Source organism: Hypanus sabinus, chromosome 30 (genome assembly GCF_030144855.1).
Source record: "Hypanus sabinus isolate sHypSab1 chromosome 30, sHypSab1.hap1, whole genome shotgun sequence".
Taxonomy (NCBI): domain Eukaryota; kingdom Metazoa; phylum Chordata; class Chondrichthyes; order Myliobatiformes; family Dasyatidae; genus Hypanus; species Hypanus sabinus.
This window is the reverse complement of record NC_082735.1, coordinates 17,775,104-17,798,563: the sequence shown is the minus strand read 5'-3', so window position 1 is coordinate 17,798,563 and position 23,460 is coordinate 17,775,104. Positions and strand designations below refer to the sequence as shown.

Genomic DNA, 23,460 nt, shown 5'->3' with positions numbered 1-23,460 from the left:
ATTAAAGGGAGTAAATACTTACGCAATCAATTTTTTGCATTTATATTTGTAATTATTTTAGATCCCATTTAGAGATTTATTTTCAGTTTGACACAAAAGGGTCTTTTTCTGTTGTTCAGTGTCAAGAAAGTCTAATGAAATCCATTGCGATTCAATGTTGTAAAACAATAAAACATGTAAACTTCCAAGAAGATGAATATTTTTTATAGGCACTTTGGTTCAAAAGCCTGAAGGTTGAGGGGTAGTACCTGTTCCTGAAGCTGGTGATGTGAGTCCTGAGGCTTCTGTACCTTCTTCCACGTCTCTAGTTCCTTGCCACATTCTAAAGACCCAGGGGTTGGTCTGATAATGGGTAACAGAGGTATAATTGGGTGCCACGGCTCCTCTGGGCCTGTTACAGAGCCTTAACCGTAAATGAATTAATAACTAAATTATCCTGCAAAACATCATCACTGGCATCTTCTAGCTTCTTCCATGGTAAATAGCTTTGATAATTTCGCAATTGCTCCCCCCGACAACCCTCACCAGAGCTAATCAATAAACTCTATCATATCTGATTACAGTGAGACAAGCTGAATGCACTCGCATGGGAGGAAAATGTGTTTGGTTCTGGTGTCATAGTGAAGTGGAACGCATACATGCCTACTGTCACCATGGAGGTATCTGCTGCTACCCATCTTGGAAAGAGAATAACCGGTAACTAGACTGATGTTGAATACCTAAACCAAGCTGCTGATGGAAGTTAACTTTCACTAAATGACCCACAATCATTGATCACTTTGTTTCACTCATGTTCCAGTTGACAGTGCTTGGAAATAAACTTGCTGCTTAGTCAAGATTTCACCTTCATGTCCTTTTCTTCTTTAGAATTTTAGCAAGAGAGATTGGAGAAATTACGGTCTCCAGCCCCTTCCTCCCTGTGATCTCTGGGAATGACTATGTTCCATGGCAGCTTTATTAGGCAGTTCCAATATTGAATAAAGTGGCCACTGAGTGTATGTTCATGGTCTTCTGCTGCTGTAGCCCATCCATCTCAATGTTCAACTTGTTGTACATTCAGAGGAGTTCTTCTGCACAACACTGTTGTAACATGTGTTTATAAGACCATAAGACCAAAAGACATAGGAGCAGAATTAGACCATCTGGCCCATCAAGTCTGCTCCGCCGTTCAATCATGGCTGATTTTTTTTTCTATCTCCTCCTCAACCCCTGTTCCTGGCATTCTCCCCGTAACCTTTGATGCCACGTCCAAACAAGAATCTATCAATCTCTGCCTTAAATACACCCAATGACCTGGCCTCCACAGCTGCATGTGACAACAAATTCCACAAATTCACCACACTTTGGCTAAAGAAATTTCTCTGCATCTCTGTCTTGAAAGGGCGCCTCTCTATCCTGAAGCTATGCCTTATTTTCCTAGACTCTCCCACCATGAGAAACATTCTTTCTACATCTACTCTGTCTAGGCCTTTCAACATTCGAAAGGTTTCAATGATATCCCCCCTCATCATTCTGAATTCCAGCGAGTACTGACCCAGAGCCATCAAACGTTCCTTGTATGATAACCCTTTCATTCCTGGAATCATCCTTATGAACCTCCTCTGGACCCTCTCCAATGCCAGCACATTGATTCTAAGATGCAGAGCCTAGTACTGTTCACAATACTCAAGGTGAGGCCTCACCAGTGTCTTATAAAGTTTCAGCTCTTGTATTCTAGACCTCTGGAAATGAATGCTAACATGGCATTTGCCTTCCTCACCACCAACTCAACCTGCAAGTTAACCTTCAGTGTATTCTGCACAAGAACTCGTAAGTCCCTCTGCATCTCAGATTCTAGGATTTTCTCCCCGTTTAGAAAATGGTCCGCACATTTATTTCTACTACCTAAGTGCATGACCATGCATTTTCCAACATTGCTTTTCATTTGCCACTTCCTTGCCCATTCTCCTAACCTGTCTAAGTCCTTCTGCATCCTACCTGTTTCTTCAACACTACCTGCCCCTCCACCAATCTTCGTATCATCTGCAAACTTGGTAACAAAGCCATCTATTCCATCATCTAAATCATTTTATACAGCTTAAAAAGAAGTGGTCCCAACACCGACCCCTGCGGAACACCACTGGTCACTGGCAGCCAACTACAAAAGGATCCTTTTATTCCCACTCACTGCCTCCTACCAATCAGCCAGTGCTCTAACCATGTTAGTAACTTTCCTGTAATACCATGGACTCTTAACTTGGTAAGCTGCTTCATGTTTGGCACCTTGTCAAAGGCCTTCTGAAAGTCCAAATATACAACATCCACTATATCCCCTTTATCTATCCTATTTGTAATCTCCTCAAAAAATTCCAACAGGTTCATCAGGCATTTTTTTTCCCTAAGGGAAACATGCTGATTTGTACTATCTTATCCTGTGTCACCAAGTACTCAATCAGCTCGTCCTTAACAACTGACTCCAACATCTTCCCAACCACTGAGGTCAGGCTAACTGGTCTATAATTTCCTTTCTTACGCCTTCCTCCTTTCTTAAAGAAAGGAGTGACATTTGCAATTTTCCAGTCCTCTGGCACCATGCCAGAGTCCAATGATTTTTGAAAGATAATTTGTAATGCCACCATAATCTCCAATGCTTCCTCTTTCAGAACACTAGGGTGTAGTTCCTCTGGTCCAGGTGACTTATGTACCTTTAGGTCTTTCAGCTGTTTGAGCACCTTCTCCCTTGTAACAGTCACTGCACCCATTTCTCTTCCTTCACACACTACAACATCAGGCATACTGCTAGTTACTATCTGAGATGCTATCACCTTCGTGTCAGCTTGAACCAGCCTGGCCATTCCCCTCTGAACTTCCTCATTAACAAAGCATTTTTGCACACTGAATATTTCTATATTTCTTGCATCATCCTTTGTAAGCTCCAGAAACTGTTGTAAATCTTGAAAATCAACAGTGCCTGGGATAGTCAAACCGGCCTGTCTAGCACCAACAATCATTCCATGGTCAAACTCACTTAGACCATGTTTCTTCCCCAGTCTGGTGTTTGGTATGAACAACAACTGAACCCCTTGAGCATGCCTGCATGCTTTTATGCATTAAATTGCTCCCACAGCCACATGACTGGCTGATTAGATATTTGTATTAACGAGCATGTTTACAGTGCAGGTGTAGCATACACTGAGTGTCTGCCCTGGGAATGGCTGTACGTTTGAGAATGAGCCATAGGGAAGTCATTTGTCTGATCTTTACTCACAGGAATGGTTGCTGAAAATCAAACGAGGGAAAGATCAGTGCTGTACTTCCCGCAGCATACCTCTCCCCCTTCTTGCTAAGGCCATGGATTGGAGACTCTTCTGCAGTTGTCAACAACTAACATCCAATAATGAATGCCACATTGCCATGGGTATTTGGACACTTTTGGAGATGTTAGTACCCTGAAAAGTACCTAACTCCCAACCAACATCACTAAATGAGACGAGTGTGAGCTTTAGAGAAGGAGAAGCTAAAGTCAGATGTATCAGTATTACAGTGGAGTAAATGGAATTACAGAGGCTTGAGAGAGGAGGTGGCCAGAAGTGATTGGAAATGAACACTGGCAGGGATGATGGTACAGCAGTTTCTGGAAGAAATTCAGAAAGCATATACATTCTAAAAAGAAAAAAGTATTTTAAAGGAAAGATGACACAACCATGGCTATCAAGAGAAGTCGAAGCCAACATAAAAGCCAAAGAGAGGGCATATAAAGAGGATACCAAAAGTATCTTCAGATACATAAAAAGTAACAAAGTAGATATTGGACCATTAGAAAACCATACTGGAGAGGTAGTAATGGGGGACAACAAAATGGCAGGTGATCTGAATAAGTATTTTGCTCCAGTCTTCATGGTGAAAAATACCAGCAGTATGGTGGACATTCCAAGTGTCAGATGTCATGAAGTGTATGAATTTACCATTATTAGAGAAAAGGTTCTTGGGAAACTGAAACTTCTGAAGGTAGATAAGTCACGTGGACCAGATGGTGTACACCCAGAGTTCTGAAAGAACTGGCTGAAGAGATCACAAAGGCTTTAGTACTGATCTTTTGAGAATCATTAGATTCCAGAATGGTTTCAGAAGACTGGAAAATTGCAGAGGTCATTCCACTCTCAAGAAGGGGAGAGGCAGAAGAAAGAAAATTTTAGGCCAGTTACTCTGACCTCAATAGTTGGGAAGGTGTTGGAGTCGATCTTTAAGGATGTGGTTTCGGAGTACTTGGAAGCACATGTTAAAATAGGCTGTAGTTAGCATAGTTTCCTCATGAGAAAATTTTGCCTGACAAATCCGTCAGAATTCTTTGAAGAAATAACAAGCAGGATAGACAAAGTAGAATCAGTGGATGTTGGGTATTTAGATTTTCAGAAGGCCTTTGATAAGGTGCCACACATGAAGCTGCTTAACAAGCTATGAGCCCATGGTATTACAGGAAATATTCTAGCATAGATAAAGCAATGGCTGATTGGCAGGAGGCAAAGAGTGGGAATAAAGGGAGCCTTTTCTGGTTGGCTGCTTGCGATGTGCTTTAGTGGTGTTCCACAGCACTAAAAATGTTGGGACCAATACTTTTTAAGTTGTATGTCAGTGATTTGGATGATGCAATTGTTGGTTTTGCTGCAAAGTTTGCAGATGATACAAAGATAACTGGAGGGGTTTGTAGTTTTGAGGAAGTAGAGAGGCTACAGATGGACTTAGATTAGGAAAATGGCAAAGGAAAGGCAAATGGAATATAGTGTTGGGAAGTGTATGATCATGCACTTTGTTAGAAGAAATGAAAGAGTTGACTATTGTCTAAATGCAGAGAAAATACAAAAAAAACTGAAGTGCAAAGGGACTTGGGAATTCTTGTGCTGGATTTCGTAAAGATTATTTTGCAGGTTGAGTCTGTGGTGAGGAGAGGCAAATGCAATCTTAGCGTTCATTTCAAGAGGACTAGAATATAACAGCAAGGATGCAATGTTGAGATTTTATAAAGCACTAGTGAGACCTCACTTGGGAGTATGTGAGCAGGCTTAGGCCCCTTAGAAAGGATGTACAGTAATTGGGGAGGGTTCCAAGGAGATTCACAAAAATGATTTCAGAATTGAATAGCTTGTAATATGAAGAGCATTTGATAGCTCTGTAATTCACTGCAATTCAGAAAAATGAGGAGTGACCTCATTAAAACCTATCGAATGGTGGAAGGCCTTGCTGGGGTGGATATGGAGAGGATGCTTCCTATGGTGGGAGGGTCTAGGATCAGAGGACACAGCCTCAGAATAGAAGGGGGTAATCCTTGTAGAATGGAGATGAGGAGGAATTTCTTTAGCTAGAGAGTGGTGAATCTGTGAAATTATTTGCCACAGGCAACAGTGAAGGCCAAGTCTTTATGCATATTTAAGGCAGAGGTTGATAGATTCTTGATTGGTCAGGGTATGAAGAGATATGGGGAGAAAGAAGGAGATTTGGGCTGAGAGGAAAATTGGATCAGCCACAATGAAATGATGGAGCAGACTCGAGGGGCTAAAAGACCTAGTTCTGTGCCTAAATCCTATGGTCATGGTCTTAATTTAGCCTTACAGATTATGATGATGTGCATTCCTGCTGTTGATGGTCAGTGGATGCCCAATTTTGAGGTTATATCTTTTAAAACAATTATAACGCTACATCATCCGTGCAAAATGTACTGACAGGATGAATGGGGTTTATATTAGTGTTTGTTATAGACTGCAGGATTTCATCACTAACAATAAAACTGCTGCAGTTCAAGACCACCCACATCCACCTACATCACCCGAAACATCGAAGATTCCTTGCCTCCCACAGAGGATGCCCGACTCTATTTTCATCAAGCAGATTGTTTGTTGCATCAGATTCCAGCACCTTGCAGACACTTGTATCTTCAGGTTTTATTCATGATTCTTCATGCTTTGCAATATTTCAATATCTTGGACAACAATAGATGTGATTCTGGGATTCACACTTAACTCTTGTCTCTTTCTTCTCCCCCCCCCCCCCCACCTCCTCCTCGTTTGACTCCTTAGCAGAAGTAATATGCACCCTTTTTTTGTTATCTAGCTTCAACCCTTTCTCCTAAACATGCAGAGATTGAAACTGTCACATGTGGGGACACAAACCGTAGATGCTGGAACATGGAACAAAAGGAACTGGAGGAACTCAATGAGTCATGGTGCAACTGTGGAGGCAAAGTTGTGATTCAGGATGTTGACCATTTGCCTCCACAGCTGCTGTCTGACACTCTGCATTTCACCAGTAGTTTAATTTGGTCCATTGTAGTGAACTTTGATTCTGTCCTCATAAACACATACTAAAGTATCTCTAATTCTGGTTGAAAATGAATGTCACACAAGAGATCTTAATGAAGCACTTGCCCGGAGGAGTCAGGACAACAGCGGGAGTACAAATGGATTGAAGGAGATTGCCTGACGATAGGTTTAAATATTGGGCAAATTCATTTCAGAGTCTCCTAAATAAAAATGGAAAAAGCAGAAAATTCTGAGCAGGTAATCGAGCATCTGCAGAAACAGGGGAAAACAGTTTCCTGTGCAGATATTTCATCCATTTCCCTTCCTACATCTCCTGAGCTACACAGATAAAATTTAAAGATATTTATGAACATTTTATTTCCACGCAAAAGATGTACTAATTCTACCAAATGAGCACTACCAGCATCTAATCAGAAATCTTCAGCTTCAGCACGTTAATATTCAAGCATGTTGCTGTTGAACCTGAGCAGTAGGCTCATTGAGTTCTCATTTTCATTTCTCCCACCTACTCCAACCATACCTGTTCTGGATACTAACTCGCCCCACAGTACGCCTCCTATTGAGGAATATTAGACACTGTGGCCGCGGTGGCTTCATGCTTAACCTCAAGGACCAGACTACAAACTTCTGCACTGTTTATCAGTCATATTAGTCTGAATCTCATAATAATTCAAGTTGAATTTTGGTCAGGCCACATGTATTGTGCCTCACTACAGGAAATATAGGAGACATGTACCTCTTCTCTATCTGCTTTGTATTCTGTGTTGTACGCTTATTATGGTAACTAGGCACATGAGTGGGGGCCTGGTAAAAGAAATAAATTGAACACTCCTGCTTACTTTGGGGCAGTTTGTAGCTTAGGACTGGCAGAGGTCGCATCTTTTCCTGACCTCTTAATATCAAGCATGTTTGATGGTTGTTAATAAAGTATTCTACTCTTTGGAACAATCATGTTATTGGAGCTGAGGGCACATCATGCAAGTGTAACAACTCCATAGTGGTAGCAGACTAGCTGTAATTGTTTTGTTTTGTTTTGGTTTTGATCTAGATTTGCCACTATAGGAAGGATGTGAAAGCTTTAGAGAGGGTGCAGAGGAGATTTACCAGGATGTTGCCTAGATTGGAAAGCAAGGCTTATGAAGATAGTTTGAGTGAACTTGGCCTTTTTGGAGCAAAGGAGGATGAAACATGACTTGATAGAGGAGTACAAGATGAGAAGAGGCACAGATCAAATGGCTATCCAGAGGCTTTATCTCAGGATGGAAATGGCTAATATGAGCCATTAATATGGTTGGAGGAAATTTATGGATGGATATCAGAGGTAAGGTTTTCACAAAGAGAGTGGTAGATGTGTGGAACATGCTACCAGGAATGGTTGTAGAGGCAGGTTTGTTAGAAACATTTAAGAAACTCTTAGATAGGCACACAGATGATAGAACAATAAAGGGTGATGCAGGAGGGAAGGGTAGATTGATCTTAGAGTAGCTTAGAAGTTCAGCACAACATTGTGGGCCGAAGATCCCATACTGCGCTCTACTGTTCTATGCTCTATGTTTCTCAACAACTTAAAATGAAAGGTAGTCTTGATAGATAAATCTCAGTGACCAAAAATTTAGAAAATTATTTTAGTATCATAATCAGCGGAGAAAATCTATTGGTGTTACCTTATGCGTAACTCCAGCCTGGGCAAATTGATAAATACTGAAATACCCCTTAAGTTGAGGGTAAGTTAGGAATGGACAAGTCGTGGCATTGCTAACTATACCACATCCTGTGAATGAAAAAGAACAGAGAAAGATGGCCAACATCTTGCCTAACTTAGTGGGCACCATGCTAGCTTAGCCATTAGCAAAACGCTATTACAGCTCAGGGCGTTCCAGAGTTTGGAGTTCAATTCCATTGCTGTTCTGTAAGGTGTCTCTGCATGTCCTCTCCATAGACTGTGTGGGATTTCTCCGGGTCCCCCTGTTTCTTCCCACAGTCTAAAGCCATACAGGGTAATTTTAATGGTCATGTAAATTGTCCTGTGATTAGGTTAATCAGGTTTCTCAGGTATGCTGGGCAGCGTGGCTCAAAGGTGGGTTCATAGATCAAGTCCTATGATTAGGCTAATCAAGTTTTTCGGGGGTACTGGGTAGTATGGCTCGAAGGGTCAGTAGGGACTACACTGCGTTGCTAAAATAGAAATAAATAGACATTATTGCAAAAAAGGCTGAGAAAGGCCAAAGTTGCATTTACTACATTACATAAAATACTCATTGCTGTCTGTTTCTAAAAATAGTCTGTCTTTTTATATTCAAATGAGTTAATATAAACTGTTCCCCTTAACTCCATTGGGAAGCTGTTCTATAGGTAAAAAAATATCCTCTGGAGGTATGGTAGAGAGATACACAGCAGATGTACTAACTTATAAAACAAGTCCTTTATTGTTTTAACTCAGAGCAATGAACATAGCATTTAAATGATTATAATGGTGATCAGATTCTCAAGGATAACATGGTGTAACCAGGAATTTGCACCTTCCCAAAATGACAATATACAAGTTCCTTGTTTTGCAGCAGTCACTAGTGACTTCAAATTCAATGTTTAGTTAGTTAAATTCAAGTGTTCAATGAAATTTGCCATAAACATTATTTTATGGTTGCCCCACTAAAAGCATCTCATCCGGGTGCATCACAGCTTGGTACAGCACCTGCTCTGGACGAGACCACCAGAAACTTCAGAGTTGTGAATGCAGCTCAGTGCATCCTCCCTGATGCCTTGTCTATACTTCCCACTGTCTCAAGAAAGCAGCCAACATAATCAAGAACTCCTCCTACATTGGATATTTTCTTTACTCCCTTTGGCAGAAAACACATACCACCAGACACAGGGACAGCTTTCTTCCTGTTGTTATCAGACTCTTGAACATCCCTCTCATAGACTAGTGATGAACCCTTGATCTCTACCTTGTCATAGCCCTTGCATTTTATTTATTTCTGTGCTCTGCACTTTCTATGTAGCTGTTATATTCTGTATTCGGTTTTCTTATTACGACCTTGATGTACTTATGGACAAGATCTCTTCTCATTGTTACCATCAGGAAAGAGGTTCAGAAGCCTAAAGGCACACATTCAGCAATTCAGGATCAGCTTCTTCCCCTCTGCCATTCGATTTCTGAATTGATATTGAACCCATGAACACCAACTCACTATTTACTCATATTTCCTATTCATTGCACTACCTATTTAATTTAACTATCTAATATATATGTATCTACTGGAATTCCTTTATCATGCATTGCATTGTACTGCGGCCACAAAGTCAACAAATTGATATTAAACCTGATTCTGATTCTGATATGATCTGTCTGGATGGCATGCAAGCAAAATCTTCTTAAGGAATCTCATTTCACTGGACAATAATATCAATGTTACAAAAGAAAATTGCTTGTCTCAAATGAGGGTTAGCCACGTTTGTGTCACTGAGTTAAAAAAAATCTGTGAACAGACTGATTACTCTTTTAATTCCAAATATGTGCATAACCAAAAACACTTCTGTTTTGCTTTCTGATACCCAGTACATGAACTATACAATACAACTAAAACGTAATCAAAACCTGAGTTTAGAATTTTCTTTGCCAGAATTCTCATGTGGTGGGCCTGCTTGAAGTTCATTCTGCTTGGAGGTGAAGTGTCAATCACTGACACTGCATTCTGGGAAATGTGTGTTCTCGACATGGAGCACTGAATGAAAGGCAATGTTTATCAGAATGGGGTTGAGCTACGATATAACGCATTGCCCTTGGGCCAGAGAATCAGCTACTCTACAGCTATAGACTTGCCTAACCTATAAATTACAACTTTTTGAACATGATAGATCAATGTAAAGAGAAAGTCTCTGGAGAATGCCAACCTTAAAAACACTTAGCTGCTTTAAGATGTATGTCAGAACAAACTCTGCAGGTGTATTGCCAATAGGGGAATTTCATTGGAAAAGGAGATGGGAGATAAAACCTAGAACAAAATTATCTACTTCTTGCACAATGTATTTTGACTTGTTTAAAGGCAGTGGCCTTATAAGTCAATAAAGTTTATCCACATTTTTGCTCAGAGATTTTAAATATTATTTCTATATCCACACCATGATATAAATGCACACTCCATGGCCTCTTTATTAGGTACACCTGTACACCTGCTTGTTAATGCAAACTTATATTCAGCCAACCACCTGGCAGGATCTCAATGCAAAAAAGCATGCAGATAGGGTCATGAGGTTCAGTTGTTGTTCAAACCAAATATCTGAACAGGGAAAGAATGTGATCTAAGTGAATTTGACCGTGGAATGATAGTTTGTGCCAGACAGGGTTGTTTGATTATCTCTGAACGTGCTGATCTCCTGGGATTTTCGCACACAACAGTCTCTAGAGTTTATAGAGAACAGAGCAAAAAACTGAAAGCATCCAGTGAGCAGCAGTTCTGTGGGCGAAAATACCTTAAGGAGAGAGGTCAGAGGAGACCAGACTAGTTCAAGCTGACAAGAAGGGGAAAGTAACTCAAATAACCATGTGTTACAACAGTAGTGTGAAGAAGAGCATTTCTGAATGCACGACATGTCGAACTTTGAAATGGATGGGTTTCAGGAGTAGAAGATAACAAACATACAGGTACATGCTGTACCAAATGAAATGGTCTATGAGTGAATATTTAAATAATAAGACAACAATAAGTGACACAAATAACAATAATATTCACTTACCTTGATTTCATAACCTATCTGAAGTTTATGGACAGTTCTAATGTATTCCAGCCTAAGGAATCAACCATCAAAAAGAATAAATAAAGAGCTTTTCAAAGAAAACTTTATATATATATATTTACAAAGATATCTTACTAGTGCATGTAACACAATTCAATTCAGTGACTCTATTAAACATTGGTGTAGCGGCCAATTCTAACAAATCATTGCCACTGCTGGCGACATAGCATGGGTTGTTACCCTTGTATGACTCAACTTCCAATCACTCCCGTAACGTTGTTCCAAATTAGCAATTTGCAAAACATTCAGTCTTGAAGCAATGAAACTTAAGCATAATGAAACAGTAATGAAACAGGTCAGCAGGCAATCAGGAAAGCAAATGGAATGTTGGCCTTCATTGCTATAGGGATTGAATTTAGTAGCAGGGAGTTTATGCTGCAACTATACAAGGTACTGGTGAGACTGCATCTGGAGTACTGAGTGCAGTTCTGGTCTCCAAACTTGAGGAAGGATATACTGGCGTTGGAAGCAATATAGAGGAGGTTCACCAATTGATTCCAGAGATGAGGGGGCTAGACTATGAGGAGAGATGGAGTCGCCAGGGAATTCAGAAGGATGAAAGGAGATTTTATAGAAACATATAAAATTATGAAAGGTATAGATAAGATAGAGGCAAGGAAGATGTTTCCACTGGTATGTGAGATTAGAACTAGGGGCATAGCCTCAAGATTTGGGGGAGTAAACTTGGAAAGAGATGAGGAACAACTGCTTTTCCCAGAGAGTAGTGAATCTGTGGAATTCTCTGCCCAATAAAGCTGTGGAGGCTACCTCAGTAAATATATTTAAGACAAGGTTGGATAAATATTTGCATAGTAGGAGAATTAAGGGTTTATGGGGAAAAGACAGGTAGGTGGAGCTGAGTCCATGGTCAGATCAGCCATGATCTTATTGAAAGGTGGAGCAGGCTCAATGGGTCAGATGGCCTATTTCCAGTCCCATTTCTTATGTTCTTAGGTTATTAAGTGTAACTAAGCGGTCATCAAAAGAGGTGACATCCATTGGTCCCCAGCTCCAAATTGCCAGGGACAAAGCAGGAATATGTAACTTATTCCCTTCACTTCTACCACACTCACCACCCCCACTCACAAGACTAGTTACCATAGTACACGTAGTACACGTGGTACATGCACAACACAGAACACAATGCAGTCAGAAAGCAGGTGCATGGCTCTTACACATTGTCAAAGGCACAATGTGATGTTTCATTCCCATAACTCTGTGAGGCAGGGGTAAAGGAAATCCATGTGTTAGCATAAAAGAAAAATTCATGTTGCACCAGTTTTGAAGAAATACAGATTTCCTTTTGAATTGTCAGATTTTACGGTTCTTTAAAACTAGGTGTAAGTGTTTGAGAATAAATAATATAAAACATAGAACAGTGTAGCACGTAATGCTAAATCCCTCCATTTACTGTCTCTGTTGTACCTGCCTCCACTATCACCCCTGCCTGCATATTCCTGGCACCCACCACCCTGTGTAAAAAAACTTGCCCTGCAAATCCCCTTATCACCTTAAATGCACGGCCTCTAGCATTAGACACCTTATCCCTATGCAAAAGATATCAGATAGAAAGATAGATGATAGCATATAGCCTCTAACCCGATAGCATGAACATCTGTTTCTAGCCTTTCCCCTTTCTTCTATTCCCTTCTTTGCCCCCGCCACCTCTTCTTTGTTCCTCACTTGTCTATTGCCTGCCCCGATGTCCCTTCTCCTTGCCCTTCTCCCATGGTCCCCTCTCCTCCCCATCAAATTCATTTTTATGCAGGCCTTTATCTTTTCCCCCTAACAACTCCCAGCTTCTTACTTCATCCCCTCCCAACCCCATCCACCTGGCTTCACATATAACCTTCTAGTTTGTACTCTTTCTCCTCCCCCACTTTCTTAATCTGGCTTTTTCCCTATGTCAGATAGTCTATGTTCTTCATAATATTTATTATAAATTACTATAAATTGCACATTGCACATTTAGACGGAGATGTAACGTAAGGATTTTTATTCCTCATGTATATGAAGGATGTAAGTAATAAAGTCAATTCAATTTATTTCAATTCTTTGGACCTCATTAAATTGTTTTCTCTCATATCTGAGGTTCAGTAAAATGCTTATCTCTATATTGATAGGAACATTATTGCAATACTGGATGAAGGCAAGTCTCTTTAGACCTGGGGTTCCCAATCCTTTTCATACCACGGACTAATACTATTAAGTAAGGGATCCGTGGAGCCAAAGTTGGGAACTCCTGCCACAGGTGATCCACCAACAGAGGATCAGAGAAAGGTGAAAACATTCACTGTACTTTTAATCATGGTAACACATTGTATTTTCAAAATCCTATCTTTCTCCTTAGCCTTTAATACTGCTTTCCATTGGAACCACCTTTACATAGACATTTGCATACATGTGGAAAATTGTTCTCTTTTCTGCAGCTGGAGAAGTGGGCAACTCCTCTGACATGCTTATAGTTCCAACCAGCATCACGTGTCTTCCAATAAAGCTTCAGCAAAGTCCTCTCAACAACTGAACGTTGCAGTGAGAATTACGATGAGTGAATAAAACTATCTGAGGTCTGGCTCAATGTCCGGTGGTTTATCCGCTTGTATACTGAATAAGTTTTGCCCTAGCACAGTGGTCCCCAACCTCTGAGCCGCAAAGCATGCAATGGTACAACGGTAGCCAGGACGCACCCAGCACATCTTTAAGAAAAAAGCTGAAACAAACAAGCTAATTAATTAGGTGCTGCCCGGCACGGAAACGTAGGCCCAGATCAGAGGCGATTGCTGATTTCACTTGCTCTACGCAACTGGTAATCGCCTCTGATATGGGCCAATATTTACATGCCGGGTGGCACCTAATTAATTAGCTTGTTTGTTTCGGCTTTTTTCTTGAAGATGCATTGCGGCTACCGCTGTACCACTGCATGCATCATGGCCCGGAGGTTGAGGCCCACTGCCCTAACAGATTTGTGCAATGGAGTAACTTCAATCCATTTGAGAATGCAATTAAGAGTCAACCATCTGGAGTCACATTCTAGTTGGATGATGAAGGACAACAGACTTTCTTTCCTAATGAATATATGTGAAACAGCTGGGATTTTGCAATAGACTAGGAATTTCATGTTGGGCATAACAAATTCCAGTATTATACTCCAGATTATTTATTGAATTTAAATTCCTCAGCCTCAGGGAAAGAACTTCCCTGCAGATCACTAGTTCAAGGCTCTTGGTTACTATTCTGGTACCATAGCATGCTGTCATTCTAACACAACTATACACTCAACACATTACCAGTAGGTGTCAATTGAACACGTGCTAACACACACATCACTGTGGCACATGGTAGCACAAATGTGCAGGAACATATAGTGTACTAAATGAAACCAGCCTTGTAATACTACAGCTCCAAATTCTGTTGTCCATAAATACTTTAGCACTGCTCTAAGAACCACAAGCATAACCAATGGTTTGATAAGGGGAGGGGAAAACTCAATCGATTTAGTCCTATAATCAGCCAGTGATTAGGTTGTTCACAGGAGACGTTCAAGTAACAAGTGGTCTTCCAGCAGGACATTGGTTGGCAGTATTTTCAACAGCAAGCCATTTAAAAATGTATATATCTCTCAAGAGTGGAGTACACAAAGACTGGAATAAAATGAACTGTGTGTAAGTACAATTGTCAAGGAACTTTAAATCGCTCTGTTCTCATTGTTTACTATAGAGTATATTGACTCTCTGCTACTCTGAGTACAGCTGCTTGGTGAAATATTGTTTTGAAGAGCCGACCATCTGATTCTACTTGATTATAGGCTGCCTCTGAGGGTACTATAAATTACTTTTTTTATAACTGGCTACACCCACTCAAGTGTTTTATCTACTAAATGACAGCTTTAAGCATACAAAGTTAGGTGAGGTTGATCAAATTAAACATGCAAGCAGGATGTTCAACTCTGCGGTCAATGTCAGTGAAAAATGTAGAAAACCTACAGCACAACACAGGCCCTTCGGCCCACAAAGTTGTGCCAAACATGTCCCTACCTTAGAAATTACTAGGGTTACCCATAGCCCTCTATTTTTCTAAGCTCCATGTACCTATCCAAATGTTTCCTAAAAGACCCTATCGTATCCGCCTCCACCACCATTGCCGGCAGCCCATTCCACGCACTCACCACTCTCTGCATAAAAAAACTTAACCCTGACATCTCCTTTGTACCTACTCCCCAGCAACAAGGAGAGTAAATTTCAATACAAGAAGCATTATTGTCATGTTATACATGAATATATGATTAGTAAAAGGGAGGAATAATATTTTCTCCAAAACTCAGTCATTTATGAAGGCATCCAGCAGCATTCATCAGGTAAATCAGGAAACAAATAAAAATCAGAAGGAATAAATAGATAGATAGATACTTTAATGATCCCAAAGGAAATTACAGTGTCACAGTAGCATTACAAGTGCACAGATATACAAATATTAGAAGAAAATTAAATAATAAAATATCAGTTACCTTAAAATAAAATGTACAAGATTTATAAGTTTTACAAGAGCTCTTCAGAAAAAAGACCTTACTGGGTTTGGAAAATTAATAATGATAATGAAAAGGAAGGGATTTTATTTAACTTTTCACAATTCTAAATATTTTGAAACTTTTTATCATCAATGTTGAGCATTTAAAGTTCATTCACTGTACTACTTGTCCAAATCACAAAATCAGGACAATGTCCCAAAAGCAAGCTTCCTACAAGTTATATTCATCCAATGCAAGATCATGCAAAGATTAAAATATTATTCCCAAATATAGCTAAGAATAGTGTGTGATACTCTAAAATTACACATACAAGTTAGTCAGCCACAGCTTCTGACCATCGCTCAGTCAAAACATTTCTCATGTTATCTTTCAGCATTATAAACATATATTATCAGCAATACTTTCTCAAAAATAATGTCAATTGTTTACAGAAAGCTACCTTTAGCTATGTTCCATATAGCCTGCTTCCATAAATCAGCAACTTTATCTCATTTTGTGTTCTGATTTATAATAAAGGTTTGAATATTAAAATATGCCCATTTCCATTTTGTGAACCTCTGCAGTGTGACCAGACAACAGTCTTAATCTTAATTCTCATATATGCAAGGTGATGTATAGCCTCTGGGAACACTAGTTCATTGTGTATCAGAGGGGCCAACTCAGTGCCTTAGCCCCAGTCTCAACAGAGAAGGCAACCAAGTTTAATCTGCCAGGAGCAAGCAATTACCTTTGGTCAATTGCTTTCCCTCATGGAGGAAAATGGCAAGTGCACGAACTTTACACCTGGTCTTAAACAAATAAAAAGTGGGGGTTAACCCTTTGATCTCCATGCACGGAGGCTTAACAGGACGAGAAGCAAATGCAGTCGGTGCAGCAAATAAGTGATTCTATCATTTATTGTTTAATTACACAAAAAGCAGTAAGATGTTAATATTACTAGTTTAGAACATTTTCAGTTAAAGTCTCATTTCAGAAACACAAGGATGAGTTCATGATGATTCGTTACAGTACTAAGGCAGTGCCACACTATCAAATGTGCCAGCTTTTCAATGATGCATTAAGTTGTACCTCCTTTTGATGACTCATGCAGACTGAAAAGATTGCATTACAAAATAGGGCTAATTGTCCCACACATTTATCTCTCAATTCAACTAACCCTAACCGCATCAGGGGTAAATTCGGACAGCAACACACAGAAAATGCTGGAGGAATTCAGCAGGCCAGGCAGCACCTATGGAAATGAGTAAACAGTTGACGTTTCAGGCAGAGCCCCTTCTTCAGGGCACATCTACTCTTCTCCATAGATGCTGCCTGGCCTGCTGAGTTCCTCCAGCATTTTGTGTGTATTGCTTTGGCTTTCCGGTATCTGCACATCTTCTTGTGTTTGCAAATTCAGTCAGTACTTACCACTTTCGAATTGACCATGGTGTTTTGTCCCTTGAAAGAGTGGCTGACCATGGTTTAAAAGTATTTCATTGCCTGTATCCGAAATTCAGGACAGACAGTATTTAAATAAAAATACTTTTCTTTTCATAAAATATCAGTCTAATTCTATCTCTTGATTTCAGGATGATTTGCAGGCAAATTTTACCTTCTGCCTCTATTCTCTTATGCCGTACAGAATATAAGCTATAAATTAGCATTAATTTATAACCTCTCCTGATATTCCAAATATTCAGGATTTTTCTGCATCTTATTATTTGCTTACTGCCTAGAAAACTCCAGATGGCCAAACATAGGGAAACCTGGCATAGGCGTTCACTAAGTACAACAAAGGGTAACTTCAGATTAACATGGAGTCAAGAGGGAAAACGTGTACAAAAATAGCAATAAAATTGAATTGGTGAGGTTATGTACCATGACATAAGGTTTACTGGAGGTTTATTGTTAGTGTGCATGTTCAGTGTGAAATAGTACCAGAAAGTAGTCAGTCATAAAATTTTAAATCCATATGAGACTCTCCAGAAACCACTTAGACTAGTAATGGAACGCTATAATTCGAGGTATCCACTCGAGATCATCTAGTGATGTGGAAAACAGGTGGGGTTAACTTGAGTTATTCCTTGCAAAGCACATTATGCACTAATGATGTAAAAGTCAGCAAGAGAATTCTGTCACGGCTTTACGCTGCAGTCCTCCCAGATGTTACACATCATACAAAAATTTGTGACCAATACAACTCAGCATGTTTTACGTTGTGGAGGCATTAAAGGCTCTTACCACCAATGCCTACACACTCTATCGTGGACATGATATATTTTATTTTAAAAGATCAATACTCTTCAGTAGTCCAAGTGTGAATTGATTAGAGGGTTTATGGGAAAGTTATCTAAATGTTTTAAATATTATATATTGTTAGTCTCTGCTTGTACTTATGTCTCTGTCTATCACAGCCATCGGTTGACAGGGCCTCTCAGTAATCATGCCATTGGCTCTCGGGGTTTTTATCCTGTGTAAATTGTTTATGATCAAATCCACTTACGAGATAAGTAAGTGTATCTGTTGTTGAACAGAAATCAGAGATTCTGAACTATCTTCATTCCCAGCCTCTCTCCATCCATTAACTTTTATCTGTTAAAGTCTTGAGGAAAAAGTATGCATGCATTATATTTAGGGATGCAAAAGCATCAGCATATTCTGTTGATCTTGTGCAACTTGATGGACAAAGAGAACTTCCAAGTAGAGTCACAGAACCAGAGAGCACGTACAGCACAGAAACAGGCTCTTTGTCCCATCTAATCCTTGCCCAGCTGCTACTCTGTCTAGTTACATTGACTCCTACCTGCACCATAGCCCTCCATGTGCAGCACTCTCACCACCCTCATATTCCCCTTAAGTATCTCAATTTTCATCTTTAACCTATGATCCCAACTTCTAATCTCAGCTACTCTCAATGGAAATAGCCTGCTTGCATTTACCCTATCTGTACACTTCATAATTTTGTATACCTCGATCAAATTCTCCCTCAGTTTCCTACGCACTTAGGGAAAAGAGTTCTGCCGCAGGTAAGCGACATCCATCATCAGGGTCTTCCACCATCCAGGCCCTGCTTACTGTTGTCACCGGGAAGAAGGTAGAGGAGCCTCAGGCCCCATACACCAGGTTCAGGAACAGTTGTTATCCCTCAATTATGAGGCTGTTGAACCCAGAGTGGATAACTTCTTTCAACTTCACTCAACCCAAAAATGAACTGTTCCCTCAACCTGTGGACTTATTTCACAGACCTATTCTATCTCACATTCTCAATATTTATTGCTCATTTATTGATTATTGTTTTATTTGTTTTTGTTTCTCCTTTGTGTTTATAGATTCTTGGCTTTTGTACATTGGTTACTTGCCCATCTTGTGCACAGTTTCTCAGTGATTCTTTTGTGCTTCTTTGGGAGTCTTTGATGATATGTGCTGCTTTCTTGAGGCAGTGCTCCAGGTAAATGTGCTCAATAGTGGGGAGGGCTTTCCCACCAGACTCCAACACAATCTTTAGATTCTATTGGATAACCAGATTCTAGTACAAGCCCACAGACTCCCTCAGATATCTTGACTACAATTCCTTCCACTCAGCTTCTAGTATAGACTCCAGTTTCTTTGTCTCTGTCAGTCCCTTCATCTAGAGTAGATCACTTCAGACATCTTTCTCTCTCCTTTCTTCATCTCTTTCTCGAGAGAAACTATCCACTCATACTTACAACAGACCTCAAGTCCAGATTAAGTTACTGAACCCAAAACAACATTCTGGAGAGAGTGCAGAGGAGGTTCATGAGAATGATCCCAGGAATGAAAGAGTTAATGTATCAGGGGTCCTTGAAGTTCATTTCCTTCCACAGATGCTGCCTGACCTGTTGGTACCTCTGGCAGTTTGTTGTTTTTTATTACTTTAGATTGAAACATGTGCAGTTCCTTTTGTTTCCAATGATACCAGAGCTAACTGAATAAACTATTACCCTTCATGCTGTATGGGCTATACTTTTAACTTGTTTTCCATATTAGATCTTCAACTATGCATTGGCATGCAGTTTTGTTTTATGCTTTGTGGGGTCTGCCTAATGGGCAAAACATAGCCTGTTCTTTTCTCCCAAAGCAATTCCCGAGAGCCTGGTGGAAACCAGGTACTTATATAAAAAAAAGTACAGTTACTAATAGTCTAATACTGACAGGACCATCCAACTATAGTCTTTATAAACTCAAAAGATGTATGAAATACCAAATAACTCATCCCTCGTCTGATTTTATTTGTTAAAAAACTCTTCATTTTTTTTTTAATCAGAGGGCATAGGTACAAAATTAAGGTGGGGAAGTTTAGGGGGGACATCAGGGGTAACATTTTTACACAGAGGGTTGTGAGTGCCTGGAATGACTTGCCAGGGATGGTGGTGGAGGCTAAAACATTAGGGGTATTTAAGAGCCTGTTGGACAGGCACATGGATGAAAGAAAAATGGAGGGTTATGGGGTAGTGTGGGTTTAGTACTTTTTTTTAAGGTTTATATGGGTCAGCACAACATGGAGGGCTGAAGGGCCTGTACTGTGCCATAGTGTTCTATTTTCAGCATTTGTGCATTTTGTTATTTTTCATGATATAAAGGAATTATCAGTAGGCCTATGGAAAATGATGCAAAGGGACTTGGGAGTTCTTGAGCAGGATACCCTAAAGGTTAACCTCCAGGTTGAGTCAGTGGTGAAGAAGGTGAATGCAATGTTGATATTCATTTCTAGAGGTATAGAATATAGGAGCAGGGATGTGATGTTGAGGCTGTATAAGGCACTAATGAGACCACACTTGGAGTATCGTGTGCAGTTTTGGACTCTTTATTTTGGAAAGAATATACTGACATTGGAGAGGGTTCAGAGAAGATTCACAAGAATGATTCCTGGAATGAAAGAGTTACCGTATGAGGAACATCTGGCAGCTCTTGGGCTGTATTCCCTGGAGTTCAAGAGAATGCGGGGGGATCTCATATGGCAAAGTTCTTTCCCATGGTAGGGGAGTCTCGGACAAGAGGGGTATGACTTCAGGATTGAAAGACATCCATTTAGAACCGAGATGCAGAGAAATTACTTTAGTCGGAGGGTGGTAAATCTGTGGAACTTGTTGCCATGAGCAGCTGTGGAGGTCAAGTCACTGGGTGCATTTATGGCAGAGATAGATAGGTTCTTGATTAGCCAGGGCATCAAAGGGTGTGGGGTGAAGACAGGGGAGTGGGGATGACTGGAATAATTGGATCAGCCCATGATTGAATGCTGGAGCAGACTTGATGGGCTAAATGGCCTACTTCTGCTTCTGTATCTTATGGTCTTATGACCTCTTGTGAATTTTTCATACTATAAATCTTATGTACAAAAAAAACTCGATAGTCCAGCACCCATATTAAGAGATTTTCTGGACTACCGGATGCTACTTCTATTAATAGTCCACAACACTTTTATTCCACAGCTATCTGGACTATACCTCTTCCCTCCCTGTCTCCTATAAAAATAACTCTTCCCCCTTCTCATTCCCTTCATCAACGCCATATCTATTCTATTGTAGGATATCAAAGATGTCCTCCTCCTTCAAAGAACAAGGTTTCCCTTCCTCCATCATTGATGCTGTCTTCACACTCATCTCCTCCATTTCCCAAACATCCACACTCACATCATCTTCCCACTGCCTTTACTGTGATAGTTCCTCTTTCATTACCTGCCACCTCATGATCCTCCACATCCAACAGATCAATCTCCACAATGTCCGCCATCTCCAAAGGGATTCTACCACCAGACATACCTTTACCTTCCCCCCTCTACTTGGTTTCTGCAGGGTTTGCTCCATCCATGATTCACTTGTCCATTTGTCCCTCCCAACACTTATCCCTACGAGCGGCCTAGGTGACCTGCCATTCACCTCCACCCTCAGAGCCCAAAATGGTCTTTTCCAAGTGAGGCAACATTTCACCTGTGGATCTATTGAGGTCATCTATTGTATCCGGTGCTCCCGATGTAGCATCCTCTACATTGGTGAGACTCATTGTAAATTGGGCGACCACTTCGTTGAGCAACTCCGCTACATCCACGAAAATGGAACTTCCTGGCGGCCAAGCATTTTAATTCCCAATTCCCAAAGCTGGTCCACGGCCTCTTCTTGTGCCATGATGTAGCCACAGTCAGGGAGGAGAAGGAACATGTTGTATTCATATCTAGGCAATATCCTCCCACATTTCCTCTCTTTATTACTTGTGCATTGCGATAGACACCAACATAAAGATTTTTACATTGATGTAAGAAATAAAATAATTAATCAATTGACCACTTTTTCTAAGTAGTCTCCAACCTTAAGGCATGAATATTAATTTTTCCTTCAGGCAAAAAAAAAATCCCTCTTCCTCCCCTCTTCTTCCATTTCCTACTGAGGCCTCTTAACTCTTCTCACCTGCCTATCACCTCCCCCTGCGTCCCCTTCCTCCTTCCCTTTTCCCAATGGTCCACTCTCCTCTTTCATCAGATTCCTTCCTGTCCAGCCCTTTACCTTTCCTACTCACCTAGCTTCACCTTCTAGCTATCCTCCTTCCCCTCTCCCAGCCTTTTGATTCTGGTATCTTCCCCTTTCCTTTCCAGTTCTGAAGGGTCTCTGCCCAAAATGTTGACTGTTTATTCAATAGAATAGACAACAGACAAGAGATGCAGGAGTCGGCCATTCTGCCCTTCAAGCCAGCACCACCATTCAATGTGATCATGACTGATCATCCACTAACAGTACCCCGTTCCTGCCTTCTTCCCATATCCCTTGACTCTGCTATCTTTAAGAGTTCTATCTAACTTTTTCTTGAAAGCATCCAGAGAATTGGCCTCCACTGCCTTCTGAGGCAGAGCATTCCATAGATCCACAACTCTCTGGGTGAAAAAGTTTTTCCTGAACTCCGTTCTAAATGGCCAATCCCTTATTCTTAAACTGTGGCCTCTGTTTCTGGACTCCCCCGACATCGGGAACATGTTTCCTGCCTCTAGCGTGTCCAGGTGATACTGCCTGACTTACTGAGTTCCTCCAGCAGTTTGTGTGTGCTGCATTGAATCTTCAGCGTCCAGAGAATTTCTTGTGTTTACTCCACTTTTTTTTGCATGTAATAATTTGCACAGTAAACTCAGAGAGTTTCACTCACTGTGAATTCCCAGTGAACTCACTGTTAACTCAAGGTTTTCATGACCTGACTCTGTTCTCTGCATAACCTCACTGCTTTTGGGTGCTACAGTAACATAGCAGTTAGCGTGGGGCATTCTGGAGTTCAAAGTTCAAATACAGCACCATTCTGTCAGGACACCTTCCTCGTGGAATGCATGGTTTTCCCTGAGCACCCTGGTTTCCTCCCCCCAGTCCGATGACATACCAGGTAGCTTAATTGGTCATTGTAAATTGTCCCGTGATTAGGTTATAGTTAATCGGAACTGTGAGGTTACTGAGTAGCATGGTTCAAAGGGCCAGAAGGTCCTACTTAGCATTGTATCACTAAATAGTTTAAAGAGAGCAGGAAATATACGTGGACCTCAGCTCCAACTGCATTTCTACACCCGGAGCCAACCTTGCCTTCAGTGAGTCAGTCTGCCCAGCCCCACTCTGGACACTAACTGTCACTCCGGGCTACTGAGTGAGCCACGTGCCATACTGTCAGGATTTCTGGACAACTGGATTTCAGCCTATTGGAGCCTTACAGTGTTTCCAAGGTCATGACTTGCCAAGCAGTATGTTGGCTTGAGGCCTTAACTCCATTTCTCTCAGCATTCTTCCCATGTACAGCAATCTTGCAAACTAGTCATAAGATTTCTGTCATGTGCACAAGTATGAAAAACTTGCTAAAAGTAGATTCCAAGCAACACACGAA

At 40.7% G+C, this 23,460-nt stretch overlaps 1 long non-coding RNA gene across 1 annotated transcript in view; it reads right to left on the bottom strand.

Moving 5' to 3' along the window:
• Nucleotides 1-282: 282 nt before the first annotated feature.
• The window catches only part of LOC132383347 (uncharacterized), a 93,384-nt gene continuing 70,206 nt past the window's right edge, over nucleotides 283-23,460 (bottom strand). The window contains exons 2-3 of the long non-coding RNA XR_009508633.1: nucleotides 11,031-11,082; nucleotides 283-403 (exon numbers count right to left, since the gene is read on the bottom strand). This is a non-coding gene — a long non-coding RNA (uncharacterized LOC132383347). The remainder of the gene's footprint in view (nucleotides 404-11,030; nucleotides 11,083-23,460) is intronic.